This window comes from Meles meles, chromosome 6 (assembly GCF_922984935.1).
Source record: "Meles meles chromosome 6, mMelMel3.1 paternal haplotype, whole genome shotgun sequence".
Taxonomy (NCBI): domain Eukaryota; kingdom Metazoa; phylum Chordata; class Mammalia; order Carnivora; family Mustelidae; genus Meles; species Meles meles.
In genome coordinates, this window is record NC_060071.1 from 99,391,968 (window position 1) to 99,402,759 (window position 10,792).

Here is a 10,792-nt window from a genome sequence, read left to right on the forward strand (position 1 = left end):
ATCAGGGATTCTGCATTCTCCCATACACATTGTTATTGTAATGCTCTTATATTGCATCTTATGTTTAAGTTTCTAGCTCATTTTAAGTTAATTTTTGAGTGGTATAAGATAGGGGTCCAATTTTACTTTTTTTTTTAAACATATAATGTATTATTAGCCCCAGGGGTACAGGTCTGTGAATTGCCAGGTTTACACACTTTACAGCACTCACCATAGCACATACCTTCCCTAATGTCCATAACCCAACCACCTTATCCCTACCCCCTCCCCCTAGCAACCCTCAGTTTGTGTTTTGTGAGATTAAGAGTCTCTTATGGTTTGTCTCCCTCCCAATCCCATCTTGTTTCATTTATTCTTTTCCTACCCCCCAAACCCCCCATGTTGCTTTGTGACTTCCTCATATCAGGGTGATCATATGATAGCTGTCTTTCTCCAACTGACTTATTTCACTAAGCCTAATACCCTCTAGTTCCATCCACGTCGTCACAAATGGCAAGATTTCACTTCTTTTGATGGCTTCATAGTATTCCATTGTATATATATACCACCTCTTCTTTATCCATTCATCTGTTGATGGACATCTAAGTTCTTTCCATAGTTTGGCTATTGGAGACATTGCTGCTATAAACATTTGGGTGCACATGTCCCTTCAGATCACTGCATTTGTATCTTTAGGGTAAATACCCAGTAGTGCAATTGCTAGGTCATAGGGTAGCTCTATTTTCAACTTTTTGAGGAACCTCCATGCTGTTTTCCAGAGGGTTGCACAAGCTTGCATTCCCACCAACAGTGTCGGAGTGTTCCCCTTTCTCCACATCCTCGCCAGCATCTGTCATTTCCTGACTTGTTAATTTTAGCCATTCTGACTGGTGTGAGGTAGTATCTTATTGTGGTTTTGGTTTGTATTTCCCTATGCCGAGTGATGTGGAGCACTTTTTCATGTGTCTGTTGGCCATCTGGATGTCTTTGCAGAAATGTCTGTTCATGTCCTCTGCCCATTTCTTGATTGCATTATTTGTTCTTTGGGTGTTGGGTAATTATCCAAAATTTTGTTGGAAACATTTTGTTGGGAATATCATTTGTTCTTTCTCCATTGAGTGTTCTTGATTCCATTTTTTTATTTTTTTTAAGATTTTATTTATTTATTTGACAGTCAGAGATCACAAGTAGGCAGAGAGGCAGGCAGAGAGAGAGGAAGGGAAGCAGGCTCCCTGCTGAGCAGAGAGCCCAGTGGGGGGCTCGATCCCAGAAGCCTGGGATCATGACCTGAGCCAAAGGCAGAGGTTTAACCCACTGAGCCACCAAGGTGCCCTTGACCCCCTTTAAAAAAAATGGTAATAGGTATTAACAAAAATTGTGAGAGTAAGAAATTTTTTTAAAGTGATTTATACTCCCAGACAGTAAGAAGAATTTGGCAGAAAAGAATCAGGAAAGGCTTTCTAGAAAAATTTGTATTTTTCCTGAATCTTAAAAGATGTAGGAGAAATTGCCATGTAAAATGGCACATGTAACAATGTTATAATTATATTTTTGTCTGAAGCAAAAGTAGGTGGCAAGGAAAGGCTATTAGATGACTCTTCAGGGAGGAGTGGCCTGTGAGTCTCACCCTTAATATCCATGTCCCAAAGAAGAAGAGTGGGTAGTTATTTTATCATCTCTGAAATCAAGGAATATCTTAAAATCAATAGTACATCATGTATTTTTTGGCAGTACATTGTCTTCTTCAGCAGAATATAAATTACTAAAGAATCTTATAATCAATGGCTCTTCAGATAAATGAAATATGGTAATGAAGGATTTGTGAAGGGAAAAACTAGGAAAATCTGATTACATACCCCGTTCCCTAATGCCCACTCCCAGCTATTCACAGGGATATGCTATTTCTCTTTTTACCTCTGTTGAGAGAGGGGTTTTAAGGAGATCACTGAAGAGACTGTTATGTTTTGAGTTTAACAGCCTCATAGAACTGGGGTCTGATTCCAACTTAAAGGAAGATAGACAAGCCAGATAGGTATTTTGTGAGTGTGGTGCACACCTCCAGAGTATTCCCTATTGACTCAAGTCTTGGGCTACATGCAGCACAAGGTCATCTCAAGTCCCATCACAGAGGCTACCTGGGGGTCGTGATGGAATCAGGGAATGACTAGTACCCCAGAGTAGAGGACAAGTGAAATAAAAGTGGAAAGAGAAATTAGGTAGGCAGGTTAAACCCAAATTGTGAAAATCCTTGAATTTCACGGTTAAAAATTGGGTATCGACTCTCTAGTCTTTAGGGAACCAGCCTAATGAGAAAGGAATAATATGACCTGATATCTGTTTTTGAAAAGTTAGTTTGCAATAGCATGAGTGGATAGGAATAATGTGAATCTGAAGGCAGGAAACAAAGTAATGATTATTTAAAAATCATTTCAATATTTAAGGCAAGAAATTATTAGAACATGGAATATAGCTAGGGGTCAGAGAAGGATCTTAGCAACATATTGGAGATGAATCAAATAGAAGTTAACCTGGTATATATTTGGGGACAGTTAAATTAACATAAATTGATTCAAAAGGGAAGAACATGTAGTACTAGAAAATAATATAGGATAGGCTATGTGAATTGAGACTAGAAGTAGAATAGAATTGAAATAGAATTCAGAATATTGATTGTTAGAGAAGAAAAGGAATCAAAAGCAACATAAAACAGAAAGATAAATTGGGGGGAAACAGTAAGAAAACAGAAGAGAGAAGGATTATATCAGTTCTTCTAGTTAGATCAATAATTTTATTGCCACACCAATTTTTTGTAATTAAGTTGTCAATAATATTTACAATCACTATAACTTTTTTTTTTAATTAAAATTTTTATTTTTTTTTTAAAAACATGTATTTTTATCCCCAGGGGTACAGGTCTGTGGATTGCCAGGTTTACACACTTCACAGCACTCACCATAGCACATACCCTTCCCAGTGTCCATAACCCCACTACCCCTCTCCCAACGCCCCCTCCCCCCAGCAACCCTCAGTTTGTTTTGTGAGTTTAGGAGTCACTTATGGTTTGTCTCCCTCCCAATCCCATCTTGTTTCATTTATTCTTCTCCTACCCCCTAACCCCACATGTTGCTTCTCCACTTCCTCATATCAGGGAGATCATACTCCGATTGACTTATTTCACTAAGCATTATACCCTCTAGTTCCATCAACAGCATTGCAAATGACAAGATTTCATTTCTTTTGATGATTGCATAGTATTCCATTGTGTATATATACCACTTCTTCTTTATCAGTTCATCTGTTGATGGACATCTAGGTTCTTTCCATAGTTTGGCTATTGTAGACATTGCTGCTATAAACATTTGGGTGCACGTGCCCCTTCAGATCACTACATTTGTATTTTTAGGGTAAATACCAGTAGTGCAATTGCTGGGTCATAGGGTAGTTCTATTTTCAACATTTTGAGGAACCTCCATGCTGTTTTCCAGAGTGGTTGCACCAGCTTGCATTCCCACCAACAGTGGAGGAGGGTTCCCCTTTCTCCACATCCTGGCCAGCATCTGTCATTTCCTGACTTGTTAATTTTAGCCATTCTGACTGGCGTGAGGTGATATCTTGTGGTTTTGATTTGTATTTCCCTGATGCCGGGTGATGTGGAGCACTTTTTCATGTGTCTGTTGGCCATATGGATGTCTTCTTTGCAGAAATGTCTGTTCATGTCCTCTGCTCATTTCTTGATTGGATTATTTGTTCTTTGCGTGTTGAGTTTGCTGAGTTCCTTAATAGATTTTGGGCACTAGCCCTTTATCTGATATGTCGTTTGCAAATATCTTCTCCCATTCTGTCAGTTGTCTTTTGGTTTTGTTAACTGTTTCCTTTGCTGTGCAAAAGCTTTTGATCTTGATGAAATCCCAATAGTTCACTTTTGCCCTTGCTTCCCTTGCTTTTGGAGATGTTCCTAGGAAGATGTTGCTGCGGCTGAGGTCGAAGAGGTTGCTGCCTGCGTTCTCCTCAAGGATTTTGATGGATTCCTTTCTCACATTGAGGTCCTTCATCCATTTGGAGTCTGTTTTCGTGTGTGGTGTAAGGAAGTGGTCCAAATTCATTTTTCTGCATGTGGCTGTCCAATTTTCTCAGCACCATTTCTTGAAGAGGCTGTCTTTTTTCCATTGGACATTTTTTCCTGCTTTGTCGAAGATTAGTTGACTATAGAGTTGAGGGTCTATTTCTGGGCTCTCTATTCTGTTCCACTGATCTATGTGTCTGTTTTTGTGCCAGTACCATGCTGTCTTGATGATGACAGCTTTGTAATAGAGCTTGAAGTCCGGAATTGTGTTGCCACCAACTTTGGCTTTCTTTTTCAATATTCCTTTGGCTATTCGAGGTCTTTTCAGGTTCCATATAAATTTTAGGATTATTTGTTCCATTTCTTTGAAAAAAATGGGTGGTATTTTGATAGGGATTGCATTAAATGTGTAGATTGCTCTAGGTAGCATAGACATTTTCACAATATTTATTCTTCCAATCCAGGAGCATGGAACATTTTCCATTTCTTTGTGTCTTCCTCCATTTCTTTCATGAGTACTTTATAGTTTTCTGCATATAGATTCTTTGCCTTTTTGTTAGGTTTATTCCTAGGTATCTTATAGTTTTGGGTGCAATTGTAAATGGGATTGACTCCTTAGTTTCTCTTTCTTCTGTCTTGTTGTTGGTGTACAGAAATGCAACGGATTTCTGTGCATTGATTTTATATCCTGGCACTTTACTGAATTCCTGTACAAGTTCTAGCAGTTTTGGAGTGGAGTCTTTTGGGTTTTCCACATATAGTATCATGTCATCTGCAAAGAGTGATAGTTTGACTTCTTCTTTACCAATTTGGATGCCTTTAATTTCCTTTTGTTGTCTGATTACTGAGGCTAGGACTTCTAGTACTATGTTGAATAGCAGTGGTGATAATGGACATCCCTGCCGTGTTCCTGACCTTAGCGGAAAAGCTCTCAGTTTTTCTCCATTGAGAATGATATTTGCGGTGGGTTTTTCATAGATGGCTTTGATAATATTGAGGTATGTGCCCTCTATCCCTACACTTTGAAGAGTTTTGATCAGGAAGTTTTGCTGTACTTTGTCAAATGCTTTTTCAGCATCTATTGAGAGTATCATATGGTTCTTGTTCTTTCTTTTATTAATGTGTTGTATCACGTTGATTGATTTGAGCATGTTGAACCAGGCTTGCAGCCCTGGAATAAATCCCACTTGATCGTGGTGAATAATCCTTTTAATGTACTGTTGAATCCTATTGGCTAGTATTTTGGTGAGAATTTTTGCATCTGTGTTCATCAAGGATATTGGTCTGTAGTTCTCTTTTTTGGTGGGATCCCTGTCTGGTTTGGGGATCAAGGTGATGCTGGCCTCATAAAATGAGTTTGGAAGCTTCCCTTCCATTTCTATTTTTTGGAACAGTTTCAGGAGAACAGGAATTAGTTCTTTCTTAAATGTTTGTTAGAATTCCCCTGGGAAGCCATCTGGCCCTGGGCTTCTGTTTATTTGGAGATTTTTTGATGACTGTTTCACTCTCCTTACTGGTTATGGGTTTGTTCAGGTTTTCTATTTCTTCCTGGTTCAGTTGTGGTAGATTATATGTCTCTAGGACATCCATTTCTTCCAGTTTGTCAAATTTGTTGGCGTGGAGTTGCTCGTAGTATGTTCTTATAATTGTCTGTATTTCTTTGGTGTTAGTTGAGCTCTCTCCTCTTTCATTCATAATTTTATTTATTTGGGTCCTTCCTCTTTTCTTTTTGATAAGTCTGGCCAGAGGTTTATCAATCTTATTAATTCTTTCAAAGAACCAGCTCCTAGTTTTGTTGATTTGTTCTATTGTGGTTTGTGGTTTTTTTTTTTTTTTTTTTTTTTTTTTGGTTTCTATTTCATTGATTTCTGCTCTGATCTTTATGATTTCTCTTCTTCTGCTGGGTTTAGGATTTCTTTCTTGTTCTTTCTCTAGCTCCTTTAGGTGTAGGGTTAGGTTGCATTCTTGAGACCTTTCTTGTTTCTTGAGAAAGGCTTGTACTGCTATATATTTTCCTCTGAGGACTGCCTTTGCTGTGTCCCACAGATTTTGAACCATTGTGTTTTCATTATCATTTGTTTCCATGAATTTTTTCAATTCTTCTTTAATTTTCTGGTTGACCCATTCATTCTTTAGAAGGATGCTGTTTAGTCGCCATGTATTTGGGTTCTTTCCAAATTTCCTCTTGTGATTGAGTTCTAGCTTCAGAGCATTGTGGTCTGAAAATAGGCAGGGAATGATCCCAATCTTTTGATACCGGTTGAGACCTGATTTAGGAACCAGGATGTGATCTATTCTGGAGAATGTTCTATGTGCACTAGAGAAGAATGTGTATTCTGTTCCATTGGGATGAAATGTTCTGAATATATCTGTGATGTCCATCTGGTCCAGGGTGTCATTTAAGGCCATTATTTCCTTGTTGATATTTTGCTTGGATGATCTGTCCATTTCAGTGAGGGGAGTGTTAAAGTCCCCTACTATTATTGTATTATTATTGATGTGTTTCTTTGATCTTGTTATTAATTGGTTTATATAGTTGGCAGCACCCACATTAGGTGCAAAAATATTTTAAATTGTTAGATCTTCTTGTTGGACAGACCCTTTGGGTAGGATATAGTGTCTTTCCTCATCTCTTATTATAGTCTTTGGCTTAAAATCGAATTGATCTGATATAAGGATTGCCACCCCAGCTTTCTTCTGATGTCCATTAGATGGTAAATTTTTTCTACCCCCTCACTTTAAATCTGGAGGTGTCTTCGGGTCTAAAATGAGTTTTTTTGTAGGCAACATATAAATGTTGTTTTTTTTTTGTTTTTTTTTTTTTTATCCATTCTGATACCTTGTGTCTTTTGATTGGGGCATTTAGCCCATTAACATTCAGGGTAACTATTGAGAGATATGAATTTAGTGCCATTATTAGTCTGTAAGGTGACTGTTACTGTATATTGTCTCTGTACCTTTCTGATCTACTACTTTTAGGCTCTCTCTTTGCTTAGAGGACCCCTTTCAATATTTCCTGTAGAGCTGGTTTGGTGTTTGCAAATTCTTTCAGTTTTTGTTTGTCCTGGAAGCTTTTTATCTCTCCTTCTATTTTCAATGATACGCTAGCTGGATAGAGTATTCTTGGCTGCATGATTTTCTCGTTTAGTGCTCTGAATATATCATGCCAGCTCTTCCTGGCCTGCCAGGTCTCTGTGGATAAGTCTGCTGCCAATCTAATATTTTTACCATTGTATGTTACAGACTTCTTTTCTCGGGCTGCTTTCAGGATTTTCTCTTTGTCACTAAGACTTGTAAATTTTACTATTAGGTGACGGTGTGTGGACCTATTCTTGTTGACTTTGAGGGGGGTTCTCTGCATCTCCTGGATTTTGATGCTTGTTCCCTTTGCCATATTAGGGAAATTCTCTCCAATGATTCTCTCCAATAGACCTTCTGCTCCCCTCTCTGTTTCTTCTTCTTCTGGAATCCCAATTATTCTAATGTTGTTTCGTCTTATGGTGTCACTTATCTCTCAAATTCTCCCCTCGTGGTCCGATAGCTGTTTGTCCCTCTTTTTTTCCTTCTTTATTCTCTGTCATTTGGTCTTCTATATCACTAATTCTTTCTTCTGCCTCATTTATCCTAGCAGTGAGAGCCTCCATTTTTGATTGCACCTCATTAATAGATTTTTTTGATTTCAACTTGGTTAGATTTTAGTTCTTTTATTTCTCCAGAAAGGGCTTTTATATCTCCAGAGAGGGTTTCTCTAATATCTTCCATGCCTTTTTCTAGTCCGGCTTGTGAATCATCATTCTGAACTCTTGATCTGACATATTACCAATGTCTGTATTGATTAGGTCCCTAGCCTTCAGTACTGCCTCTTGTTCTTTTTTTTTGTGATGAATTTTTCTGCCATGTCATTTTGTCCAGATTAGAGTATATGAAGGAGCAAGTAAAATACTAAAAAGGTGGAAAAGACCCCATAAAAATGCGCTTTAACCAAATCAGAAGAGACCCCAAATCATGGGGGGGAGAAAGGGGATAAAAAGCGGTTCAGAAAAAAAAAAAGAAAAGAAAAAATTAAAAAATAAAACAAATAAAGAAAAAATATAAAAAAGAAAAAATATATATTAGATTAACTAGTTAAAAAACATTATAAAAGAAAAGGGTAAAAGTTAAAAAACACTTTAGCAGAAGAGGAAAAAAAAACTGAAAAAAAAAATTAACCGCAAGACGAAAGAATTATGGGGAGAAAGCCATGAGTTCCATGCTTTGCTTTCTCCTCCTCTGGAATTCCACTGCTGTCCTTGGTATTGAACCTGCTTTCCTTGGTAGGTGAACTTCCTCCTGGCTGGATTTTTTGTTGATTTTCTGGGGGAGGGGCCTGTTGTAGTGACTCTCAAGTTTCTTTGCCTGAGGCGGAATTGCACCGCCCTTACGGGGGGGCCGTACTATGTAATCTGCTCGGGTTTGCTTTCGGGAGCTTTTGTTCCCTGAATGCTTTCCGTAGAGTTCTGGAGGACGGGAATGAAAATGGCGGCGTCCCAGTCTCCGGCCCAGAGGAGCCGAGAGCCCGGGGCCCCACTTCTCAGCGCGCCCCCAGAGAACAGCGCCCAATCACTCCCGCATCCCCGGCCTCCAGCCGTGCTCCAAGCTCACCCAGCCTGCGACCGGTTCAAGGTAACCCCGAGCTGAGAGCTCACTCCTGGCTCTGTCTCTATAGCCGGCTTCCCCGTTCTAATACCTGCAAGCTCTGCAACACTCTGACACCCTTTATCCTTCTGTGACCCTGTGGGACCTGGGGCCATGCTGACCCCACATGGGCTTCACCCCCATTTAGCCTCTGGAGCGATGTCCCTCAGTGGAAAAGACTTAAAGTCCTGATTTTGTGCTCCGTTGCTCTGCTGCTTTCTGGGAGCCGGCCCCTCCCCCTGCAGTCTATCTTCCCGTCGTTTTGGATTCACTTCTCCACCAGTCCTACCTTTCAGAAAGTGGTTGATTTTCTGTTTCTAGAATTGCTGTTCTTCTTCTCTTTGATCTCCCATTGGATTTGTAGGTGTTTGCAATGTTTAGATAGCGATCTAGCTGATCTCCCGCTACCTGATGTAGTCTCAGCTTGCTACTTCTCTGCCATCTTGATTCCTCCCTCCACTATACCTTTTTGTAACTAGAATTGTGCTTAGTGACCACACATGCATGTGCGCGCGCGCGCACACACACACACACACACTGCAAATCTGTTTGTAATCAATTGTATATAGACCATCAATTGTATTGACTTTGTATTTAGCATGATGTTTTTAAGAGCCTAGGATATGTTGTTTTATTTACTCAATTTAATAAGCAGTTCCATCCCTAAGGATTTGCACAGGAGGGATTTTACTGGTTGTTTCAATCCCTAAGAATCAGAAGCAGATATCTTTTGTAAGAGGAGATAGTATTATTCCCCTGGATTCAGCAATGACTTGTGGTTGCCTCTCACTTTTCTCCCATTCCCCTTATTTTAGAAGTGTACTTTATTGACCATATCCACAGGAGTAGAAAAATATGTCCCGTTATTCCATTTCTTTGAGGATAGACAATAAAGCCTGTGATCAGGATAATAAGAATCTTATCTTGAGATAAGATTCTACACCACACATGTAGGCATGTAGGCATGCAAGCATGTGCACACATATGCACACACCCATGCATACTGAATGTTTTCTACTGATATTTACTAATACTATTCACCACTGATATTAATAGCCATTCTCCCTGCATAAATGAAGGAATGAATGAGTCCATAATCTTAGACTACTTTGTATGCTTTTGTAGGTTGTATACGTCACAATTTTAGGGATTAGTATCTCCTTCATAGTGCATGTGAACTGTATTTTCTAGAATTTGATAATGCATATCCTGTGGGGCCATAAGGACTGACCTACTAACGTGCCCGGGGAAAAACAACCACAGGGAGTAAAAGAAAGCCATGATAATCTTGTTTTAGTTGGATCCAGCTGTGCTGAAAAGTAGTTCCAACTTTGGACTTCCCAATGATATATGTGTTCACATTCTTGTCTTATTAGCTTAGGCTAATTTGGACTTATGTTACTGAAATGGAAAGAGTCTTGAATCTTTGCTGCATCAGAAAATAATTTATTCAGAAAGCATATTCACCAAGTATTTATTGAATATTTATTGTGTGTAGACTCTTCTTGGTAGTGGTTATAGAATAATGAATATGAATAAAATTCAAAAGCTCTGACCTCATAGAGATCATTTTAGTGGATGTAGTTTTCCTAGAACATCAAGACAGAGAAGTTGCAAATAAATTTCAGGGATAGCTTCCTAATCAGAGCCTAAGAAGTAGGAATTCAAACATTGTCTAGATTGATATTAAGTGGTGGAACTATACTACTGAGTCAAACTATTTTGTATGTCAAGAGGTAACAGAATTATGACAGTCAAGTTCTTGGGAAAATCAGGAGATAAACTGTTTTAGACAAGGTTTACCTGTGAGCTTTTGCACTTAAGGTGATAATCCATTTTAAATGGAATGATCTTGTGAAACTCAGTCTCTTATTTTCCAATTCAAGTTCATATAATTTTCTACCATGCATATTCTTATCATCTTGGTTTGCATAGCATGTGTCCCTATGAGCTGTAGAGTATTTTTGTTGTTGTAGTTATTGTTGTTGTTTTCTGTAAATGTTTCAATGATACCTGAATTCCCAAATGTTTATTAGATAATAATACTTTAATGAGAAAAAATGTTTTTAAAACATG